We start from the raw sequence: 11,581 nt of genomic DNA, 5'->3' as shown, positions 1-11,581 counted from the left end.
AAAAACTTGGAGTATTGAATAATAATAATGAAAGTTCATTTTCAGTGGTAGTCTACGGTAATTCCTGCATATTGCAAAAAATTAACCATATTGCTATGAATGCTTCAGTCGTATGTCTTATAAATTGTTCATGTTATGGCTTTACATAACCACAAATTCATATTAAAAAAAGCTAAGAGGGATCTTTATAAATCAAGTAGGCCTGATCTTTTAGAAAGGCTACATGCAACAAAGGAAATACAAGGGAGATAAATTATAGTAAAATACAGAAAGAAAAAGTAAAATATATAACAAATAAATCATCATTTACCTTCGATAGATTTATTTTCTATTCGCGGATTTTCATCCTCTTCATCGATGTCTGGCATCTGTGGTACAGTAGACAAACTACTTTCTTTTCTTTGTGAATGTCTACCACATTCGGTAACTTAAAATCCACATTCACTAACACTTTCGATAGTTCAGTTTCCACGGTAAAACTCTTGCTAACGTAAGGTGTACAAGATAGCCAAATTGGGTAATTTTGTGATATAAACCTATTTATATAAATCTCTTAACGTTTAACGCTTAACCTAGAGAAATTTTGTCTTTGTTTCGCTTGGTAGCACAGATAAACATCATTCACTTTCTAATTCCTGCATCTACTAAATTGCTAATTAGCCTAAATCTACTGTAATAACATCATCCTCACTTTGAATATTGATATTTTCTAGAACATATTTCTCATCACAAACCAATCAATTATTCTAAGGTTGAATGGGTTATCGTCATGTGAAAGACTGCATACAGCAGAGACATATCACCAGCACCGTAATTCTGCTAAATAAAAGGTTTCATAATGCAGTGCAGACACTGAAAAACTTCCTGCTTTAACTTTATCGCCAATCTTTGTTTTTTCTATTTTTTTTTTTTGGTATTTAGCAAGACAATACTGTACACAAAGGCTCCTCAGAAGGTTGCTGCAATGGGTAATTTTTAATACATCCGAATGAGACACAGCTACAGTGACTCACAGTTACAAATGGAAGCGAGGCAAAGAAGATAAAGAACTCCAGAGGGTCAGTTACCAATGTTTTTTTATGAAAGGAGGCTCCCTTTCTAAGCAATACCACATACTCCTCGTCGCCACCTTTCAATCACTCCATTACCTCTCCTTACTACAACTAGTAAATTTTCATCTATTCATCATATCTATTTCATATATTCCTTATGTTCCGGAATTTAGTATGATTTGAAGCATATAAGAAATGAGAACTTTGTTTACAAAGGTTTTTAAATTAGCATTTTTTAAGGGCTGGAACATTTTAACCACACTATGATAAATTCTTGTGGAAAATTTATTTGGTGTTAGAGTGGCCTTCTAAAATAGAATAAGTTCAACTGTCCTCTGATAGATAAGATACTGTACTGTACATATATGAAATAGAAATATATGCTTTGAACTAGAAAATGTACTAATGAGTATGGAAAACAAGCAATTATTAAATACACCAATTATGGGCAACAGAACAAGATCTTTTTGAGATTTGGTGAAATGAAAATAGATTGTACAAACAAAATAAAAAATAAAACTAATCATATATAAACAAAAGAGAAATAAATTTAGGACTTACCCTCATAGGTGACAACTGACAAGCTTGTCCAGATACAGTAACACTAAACAAAGCAGTACAGTACTGAAATATAAAATTTTTAATTAATTTCACTAATAAGTATGAAATATACAGTAAATAGAATGATTTGATTACGAAAAGTGGGTATTATATTTTTGATAGGATACAATTTGAGTGAAACCAAGCAGTTGGATCACAAATCAAGGGGTTTAAGGATGTTGAACACCAAAATATATGAAAAGAAACAGATCAGGACATTTGAGACTGTAAACATAATAACGATTTACAGGGTTACGATGGAACAATATGAAAAATCATGATAGTAAGTCAATGGAGGCAAGGAGAATATATACTTTACATAACAAACATGCATGGATATTTCTGCATTAGCTTAAAGCTTTAAGGGATTTTATGTGAAATAGGTTCTTTCCACACAAACTTCTGTGTGGTCTAGGTCCTAATCTGACCATTTCCTAAAATTTCCTGTGCCTTCCCACAGGTTACCATCCTTATATTCTAATGTTTACCACTTTTTCCTGTTCCTCCAACCAGATCAAACCCATTTTCCAGCTGCTGTATTATTTCTGACTTACTCATTTATCAAGAACTTTCCACTACAATATACTTATGAGTCTTAACTTTTATAGTTATACCATCTTCAAATTTATCCTGGTTTTATGTCAGTAACTTGTTTCTGGATTTATGAATATGAGCACTGGTGCCTGGAAAGACATTCAGGCTAAGGTGCAATTGAGGGAAAACCCAGCAGCTGGAGTATGAAGTAAAGGTTTGATAAAAAGACGGAAGGAAGGAAGCAGGTACATAGGTACAGTAGTAAGTTTAAGCATGGGTTCAGCTAGGGACTGAAAGGATACTACAGAGATCCTTAAGTGATGTATTTAGCGGCCCTTCTGCATCAAAGACCAGTACTAGAGGCATCATGGATACATTCTACAAATGTTACATTTACCGGTAACCTATCAATTTCTTTCAAATTCATATAAGGTATACAGTAAACCCTCAGCTATCATAGGTGTTTTGTTCCAATCACAACAAAGATCACTTAAAAACCACAAAGTAGAAACAGTACTATATGATACTTTTTTTCATAGTTTTTAAGAATTTTCAAAAATTTTCAATCATACATATATATTTTAGATTTAATAAACTCTCCATAATCTTATAAACACTTTCTACATTCTTAAATACTATTGAACTAAGACTTACTTTTACTATAGAGACATCCTCATATATTGAAGAAAAAAATTATAATCATAACTCACCATTAAAGAAATGTACTAAAACTTGATTGATATTGATGATTAACTATGCAGTACCGGGCAACAATAACAATGCCCATGATAGTAATACTTCAGCAATAAGTTATCCTCTGATTTCATTACCTAAATCAAGTGTTGCTGCAAGTTTCATGCACAGTATAGAGCACCTTAAAAGCACAAATAAAGCCTTGATCTATGGGCTGAGTCAGTGATGTCCTGTTCGCCAGTACGAATTCAATATTGCTCATCAGGAGACGCACTTAAAATTTAAGTACTTTTTTGACAAGATAAAGCTTGAATTTGTGTATGAAACACTGGTGAAACCAATCCAACATCAGTGCTTTCGTTATAAATGCCTTTGGGTTGTGTATCCAATGAGCTGGCAGTAGGTTCTTAGTTTTCTTTAAAAGCCATTGGGTTTTTGGACTTATATATGAACTGGCTTCATCATAAAGTCAGCAGCATTTTCTCAAATCATAAGTGTGAGGCGATCTATGTAGGACTTAAATCCAAAGGTTCTGGCCTCCTTCATAATGAAAATCTGCAATGGCAACTGTTAATAAAAAAGGCCAGTTTCACCCATACTGAAAAGTTAATCACACAAATAACATTCTTCCTCAATGATGGTCTAAAACGTCTTGATTGTGTATCATCGGCAGCTTGGTTGTCAGCAGAGGCATTCTCTACATGCAGGGACATGCTCCCAAGTTTAAACCTTTGAAATTTATAAAACCAGCCCTTGTTAGCATTAAATTTGGTTGGTTTGGTGGGAGAAATCGTACATGATCCTGGTTTTTAGTCGTAGTCCTTGCTGTTAGAGTTGCCTGGGGTTCTCAAGTATGGTGTTGGTATTCAGTGCAAAGTTCCTCTTCCTAGTTACTGATCCAAAGGGCTAATGCTGACTACATTCTTACAATAGCCTTCGTGTTACCACCAGTTTTGCTATCTTGTTAACCGTGACACTTGTGATCGTCCTTATTTTCTTTTCATCTTTCTTGATACAGTGAACAGATTTAATGACGACGTAACGGCAACCCACGTCCACATAGCTTCTCCCATACTTAAGTAATCCTCTTCTTGTGATGCTAGAGTTCACCACCATTAATCCTTAAAAGGTGTACGACGATTGGTTGACATCATATGCCTTGACAGGAATCCACAATTTTACACAAAATTACAAAGAACCACCATACTAAGCATAAAGATGCAGAGCGATGTCACCTACGCAAGTGTAAAAGCTAACTGGATAACATGGTGTACCGAGTTCTGTAGTTAGCTTGAGGGATCCTGCGGTTATACACACAATCAGTGCCAAGTACGCTGAAGTGTGAACAGCATGCTCTGATTGGTAGTGCTTCCTCTATTGGCCAAAAGTGTACCGTGTACCAAAATAGGCCATGTCCCAAAGTCTCTTGAGTTTTGTTTCCCATAGTTGAAGATTCTCTGTAATACCTATGGTATACTACACTTCTTTTATATTTAATTTAATGTGTTATATAATGTAAAACTTTATTCTTATTTTTTTCAATTCACTGCATAAATTTTTAGGGTCTTAGATTATTTTTAACACAAATATAATGAAATCTTACTATATATATATATATATATATATATATATATATATATATATATATATATATATATACACACACAATTGTACCTTTCCCACACCAATAAAACCACTTTCCTAACTTTCCTTAGCTTCCTTTCTAATAACCAATAGCTTCATTTTAGCTGGGAGTCGGTTTTAATCTCTTTAGTCATTACCCTAAATTTATGGAAAATAAAAATGGAAATTGGCAATTCCTAATGGTTGTTCCTGATAATTAACAATCTAATAAACTAACATATCACACACACAAAAATAACAACAGTAAAATAATAAAGAGATGTGGTGTAGTATTAGCCCTATCCACAAGAAACACTTTCAATCAATCTATTTCAAAGCATAATTCACATAGTGCTAGGCTTTGTAAACTGCATGGTAATATTACAACATAACTGAACTAATGAGTTCAACACTGTACTTGGCGAATAACTCATGCATTGTACAACAAATACCACAGACAAGCAAAGAAGTTTCACGTAAAAATTTGATGTACTTTCTCCACAAAAAGGTGAATAAAACAATCTTAAATTAATGCGTTTAATTACGGTAGTTCTATATGTACAAAAATAGAATGGACAAATGCTTCAAGGAAAAAGCATTTCATTACTGGACGGAATGTTATCACTATTTTCAACAACCATGACACTGGACGGAGATTTTTCCAAATTTGAACTGTTAAACAATTAAGTTTGTTTATTCATAGTGTATAAAAACAAAATGTTATTTTTGGGCTCAAGCCATGTCGTCCTGATGGAAGGTTTCTTGAGTAGCTTCCTTTGGTTATATATAACTACAGGTTATATATAACCAAAGGAAGCTACTGAAGGAACCTTCCATCAGGACGACATGGCCATCTCACTCAAAAATAGATTTTTCGCTTCGCTCAAAATCCGTTTTCTAATCAATTATATGAAAATGGGGTATGATAAAATAACTGCTCTTACACACCCTTTATAAAAAATATATAATTTTTTTTTACCACATATACGTTTTCCTTGGAAACCACAAACTCTTGACAAGTACTGGTACTTGAAAATTTAATAAATGTAAATAAAGCTGAACAAAAGCTTTTCCATTGGGTAACAATTAAACTTCTTAGGCACTACATACATCTTACTAAAAAATCCTTCATGAATTCACTTCACAGGCATGTAGGAAGTAAGCTTATGTTTACCCTATAGTAACAATACTGTAAGGTTCACTTTGAACAGCAAAAGAAAACATTAATGCAATAATCTTACTCAAATATTTCTGTTTTGAGTTGCCTATTTGCTATACCTGTAAGAAAGCAAAAAACACAAGTCATAGCATGACACAATGTACCTTTTATCTTTGAATATGAGCCAAACTGAAATTACAACACTACAGAATTACAAGACATACAAAAAATAATCGTTCCTTAAATGTACGTACTGTATTGTCAGTAATGTACCAGTGATATATCCTGTCTTTGAATGAACCTAAAAGAAATACAGTATAACCTTTGAAAGCTACATGGAGAATACACAATCCACTGTTATTTGCGACCTGAATAATTTCATTCCGACAAAAATGGGAAAAAACTGAGATTCACACTAATGTAAGATAAAAAAAATTGTATAGAATTAGAAATATAATTTTATGAAAAAAAATGTAAACAGCTTTCAAGAAAGATTGAGCAAGAAGGAAGCCTTTAAAAATAAAAACTACTACATAATCTTCTCTTTTCTTGAAACAACTTTCAAAATTGTTTTCAAAGAAATTCTTTAATTCTAACATAAAAGTTATGATGTGGCAGGAAAAGGAAAAGTGATGGTTCTTTACTAACCTAAAAAAAAAAGTAAAATGTATAAAAAACTACTTGCAATTTTTGATAATGATTAAATAAGTGATGTTCTATTTCCAATTATGAAATAATGCAATATCACTAAAAAATACACCTTGTAAAACTTACATCTTTGATATTTCTATTAATAAGGAGCCTCATCATGCACGTTTACTCGAGACATTATTTTATAATCTTTAATTTGAAGTTTTTAATCTGCTTGTGCACAGGAAGTGTTTATAACATATAAATCTTAAAGTCATGTTGTATATCAATAAATTCATATTGATTCCATTATCATCTATAATAATGAAATTTTAATTCATATAACTTTTATATATTCTATTACAGATAATCATGATATTAATACACACTAGACTCCCAAAAGTTTAAATATTCTCATGTTGAACAGGCTGAAATGAGTTGTTTTTATAGTTTATATATGAAATGTTTTTAATATTGTTACTGCTTTTAAAATACTTCTATTTAATTTTTCATTGTTACTCATATCGTTTATATATTTCCTTTCCTCACTGGGCTATTTTTCCCTGTTGGAGCTGTTGGGCATACCATCTTGCTTTTCCAACTAGGATTGTAACTTAGCTTGTAATAATAATAAATAATAATAATGTAATTACTATTATTTGAATAACTTGTGACCATATATCAGCCGACACCTTAATAGAAAAGTAAATGAATAAATCTACCTTTTCGTCCAAAACTTCAACTATGACTGTCTCTTGCAATCACTTCCACCCTTTCTGAATGTAAGAGGGCAAGTTGGTTCACTTAAGTGTAGCAAAGAAGAGCTATTCAAAGGCCTTGAGCAACTGCTGGAAAATCCAAAGTCCTGGTCTTCATATATCAATGGGATATTTGTCTACTTACATATGCATGATATTTGTTAAAAACTGTTTATACAATTGTATTGCACAATTCTTCTACTTTGCAAATCTTCAGTCCTTATTCTTTCGTTTTATGTTATGGTTCCCTTTCTAACATTTTTTACTTAAACATATTCTATTTACAATATTTTACTTAGTTTTATTTATACTCTAAACTAAATATCAATATAAGAAAGAGTAAAAAATCAAATGACAATTTTACTTTCAATTAAATTGCAGATAACTGTGCAATATTAAAATGAGGCTAAATTTTTGCCATAAAATTACGAACAAATTTCTCTCGGGTAACTTTTCATATAGCTTTTTTTGGGAAATTAAATTTTCCAATTCAAATGTTAGACTTTGATAAAGTTTGGTTGGCACAGCATCTGTATAACAATATGCTTTCATCTACAACTAAATATGTTGTGCAAAGAACTATAAATGTGTGATGCAAACATAAAAATTTTAAATCAGAATCTAATTTCTCTGAATAACCTACTGAAATACTATCAAAAGATCTCATAACTAAAACAGGGTTTGGAAAACAGTACATAAAAGATGAGGCCACCTATTATCTTTTGGCTTAAAATGGTAATAGAATAAATGGTTCACATTAAAAAAAAATTATGTTGCATAATATTGAGCATAATGACTGTACAGCATAAAATAGCTGTTATTGTATCCTGAAAGTTGGTAACAGATATAACATAAAAATTATTTAATTTTCACTCTTTCAAGCTGACGAGTCAAATGCTGGTGATAAACGAAAAATGAAAAAGTCTGCCAATACAGCAGAGAGCTTCAACGATTCAGAGCAATTATATCGTTACATCATGTTTGCTACTGCAAGGTTTAAGTGCAGTTTTATACTTTATAAAATTATTATTATTAAAAGGGAAGAGATTAACCAGCTCAATGAGTCAAACTCAACTTTCAGAACTGGCCTATACAAAAAAAAAAAAAAAAAAAAAAAAAAAAAAAAAAAAAAAAAAAAAAAAAAAAAATTCCCAGTGTGGTATTCCAATTACTTGAAACATTAATATTCCAGTTACCACATCTTTAAAATAAAATTTTCCCAAAAATTGGACAGTATAATATTACTGACAATATAAACTCTGTACCTTAACAAAATCCATCTTCATTATATTCCAATTCTATTTTTCCAAAACAAAATTCTTTACAAAAATAACTTTTTGCCATGAGAAACACATTATGGAATCATCTTGGAAGACACTTCTGACCTTGTACCGGGCGTGGTGGGTCGCGATGCTGTGAAAGAACTCATTGTTTCCATCTGAAAAATAAGGAAGTAATCACTAAGTTCTAAGATGCCTTTGTGAAGTTTACAATATTCTTTGTTATTAGAAACTGTACTGCATGCAAAGTGATGAGCAGCTCCTGGGGTTCGTATGTACGAATGTTCTATCTCAGCCTCTCAAGTGAATACTGATCGAGCAATGATGTGATATATAGGAAACAATATTTGTATAAAAATAATACAAAAGTAAACTCAATAAAAATCAATTTAGAAAAAAATTCAACCATTATTCATAAAGCCCCTTAAACATTTGAAGATGGGGCCCTTGATTAGCAAATCTAAGCTTGCTGAAGCCAAACTAATCTACGTAATACTCCACTGAATATTAATATCCCAGAGAAGACAAGGGAATAAATACCTTCGAGAAAAGCCTTTTCAAGTTATAACTTAGGCTGAACTCCTTTACTAGAATACATTGCTCCATGCAGTAAGAACTGCTGTGAAAATAGTTTCCTTTTTCTTTCCCATGGACCAGTTATTGTTACCCTCATCATTAAGTAGTCTAACCAAATGACTGATTTAAAATCTTAAAAATCTTATAAGAGGTTGACCGAAGGGATTGTCTTTTGATGATAAATGTTTTAAGAAATTCTTATAACTTGTAGTTTTACAAAAATCTGATAGTTGAATAAATAAAAATGATGAGGATTCAGTCAAAATTTCCTAAACTCATTACTGAAACTTGACATCTACTATTGGTTGAAGTTCAATCATTCTTATAAACTATTCCTAAACGTCAATAGTCACCTGCATTCTCTGCATGTAGGGATTGGATCACAAAGATAAATTTATCAAGTACTCTTCTATGGGTCAAACAGGTATTAACAAATTGATGAGGAGATGACTTGAGTAACAAAGATATCATGCAGGAGAAAACTGAAAAAGAATGGGGGCCATCTCCATCACTTTATAAAATATTGACACTTACAGAGAGAAGAGATTTCTTGTGACGAATTACACAAAAGAACTAGAAGGCATTTGAGCCATCAAAATTCCATCGAGGGGAATCAGATTGGAATAAACTGTTTAAAAATATGGTGACTGGAGCCACAGTTTTTGTAAATGCTAGCAGACCTGTGCTGGGACAGGAGTATAGACATTTAAACTGATAAACTTTCCTTATAACACGAACCTATAACTTTTTCAATTCTGGGTTAATTGGTATGGGAAGTATTCATAGGCAAGATTCATAAGAACATCCAATCATTCATCTGGATGGCACCCTGAACACTGCAATATGTGGAAAATTGTTCAGTTTCAACAAATCCAAAATAAGTCTCCAGTCTCCTAGTGCTTTTGGAAGTAAGAACTGGTGATTATAAATTTCTACAGAAACACTTATGACTTCAATTTCCTGTATGACAAACCGATTCTGACGACTGCACAAGACAGCATAAAGTTGAAAAGGCAAACAAAGGTATCACTGATTCCTCTTCTCATTCAGCTATGATAGTTGATGATGGTACAGGATGACCTGGTGAAACACACAGAACTGGCTCACTTTCAGATACAGCAGAGGATAAAGCCAACCAACATGTAAGTATTGCATAAGATTAGGCACTAGCCATTTCACTTCATACTTTACGATGTCTGCCATCTCTAGCTTGAATTAATCATGACCTAATGCAGCTTAAATTTGTAAAAATCCCGGCCTACAATCGATTGGGTGAGGGAGGGAAAATGCTAAACAATGGGCGAAGGAGAAACATCAGATTCTTGATCATCAGATGCAACACTCGCAGTACTATTTAAATCTTTTATGCTTTGCTTAGCATCCCTATCTCTCTCCCTTTAAAGCCTACACAACAGATTGTGTGCCATATGAGTCTTGGTAAGACTACACTTTGCATCGCAAACAAATAAAACATATTTTAGAAGAATCAAAGGATATACATGTGGTAATACTAAACGTAATGTGTACCAAACCAAAGACATTCAACAATAAGCACTACTCTCTCTTATCAAAGGAATAATCACGGCATATGTCTGTCCACTTTTACAGCGAGAATATTATGAGGTAGGAGGGTTGCCACACAGACTTGGTGCTACTGTATGCATATCTCAGGTTAAAAACAACATTTATAAATTTCTTGTCAAGATGCTCTTGTTTCAAGAACATTTAGAAAATAAATTCTTGGGGAAGATTCATTGAAATAGTAACTTCACATCGAGTTCATTGGTACAAAAAAAAAATATTAAGGTGTTGATTGAGGGAAATTCTACTTGCAATCTTGGGTCATTGAATGGGGGCTATTTCTTGACTTCCTAAGAGTCCATCTTCCTTGTTCACCCGGAAATATGCTCAGTGTAATCACCCTAACATATTGTATCTAAACTGTTTCATTCTTTAACTTTAACCTCAATTCAAAGCAGTCCTTGGACTGTTAACAATCTTAATTGAGTGGCTTTATAAAATCTTCTTTTAGCTCTAAAAAATCTACACTTAATTCAAAATTAATTAATTAAATAGGCATATCGCATCATTCTCTAAGGCTGCTTAATTATATCTCTGGATTTTCAATACGATTAATATATTGGCCTGTACTACCTACATAGTACTTCTGAAAATATCTAGGGTACATACAATGTACAACACCAGAGAGACATGCTTAAAGCCTTCACTTTCACTTCAAAACAGCCTCCGTAATCTCCACCATCATGGCATAAAAAAGTAAGACTGAGTAGACATTCTGGTTGTCAGTACAATCTTCTACACATAGAACCATAGTAAATATGAGACATTCTAGGCTTTATCTGGACAGAAATTGTACATGTAAGTTTACTTTGGGAGAGAGAGGACAACCCTCTACCCTTTACTACTTTGGCAGAGTGACAGGGAAACCCTCTACCCCTGAACAAGAGTAATATGACAAGATATTCAAAGCTATCATGACCTGAGGCTAAGGGAGACATTGACTTATCTGATTGAGGCAAAGACTCCCACAACTTTGATTAAAAAATCAAAATGATTATTTACGATATATCATTGTTGCAAACAAGTTTCATTGACTGCAACAAGAAACAGTTAACAATCTGTACTTGTGCTGGAATATGAATAGTTATAGCACAA

The 11,581-nt window shown here is 32.6% G+C and overlaps 1 protein-coding gene across 2 annotated transcripts in view; it reads right to left on the bottom strand.

Annotated features, from left to right (window-relative positions):
* Positions 1 to 8,194: 8,194 nt before the first annotated feature.
* Positions 8,195 to 11,581, bottom strand: part of LOC137617907 (uncharacterized) — a 47,334-nt gene continuing 43,947 nt past the window's right edge. For both annotated transcript variants that reach the window (XM_068347851.1, XM_068347850.1), the window contains one exon: positions 8,195 to 8,487. The gene's annotated coding sequence lies outside the window, so the exon portion shown is untranslated. The remainder of the gene's footprint in view (positions 8,488 to 11,581) is intronic.

The sequence above is a fragment of the Palaemon carinicauda genome, chromosome 24 (assembly GCF_036898095.1).
Source record: "Palaemon carinicauda isolate YSFRI2023 chromosome 24, ASM3689809v2, whole genome shotgun sequence".
NCBI lineage: Eukaryota > Metazoa > Arthropoda > Malacostraca > Decapoda > Palaemonidae > Palaemon > Palaemon carinicauda.
This window is presented reverse-complemented; position numbering and strand designations above follow the sequence as displayed.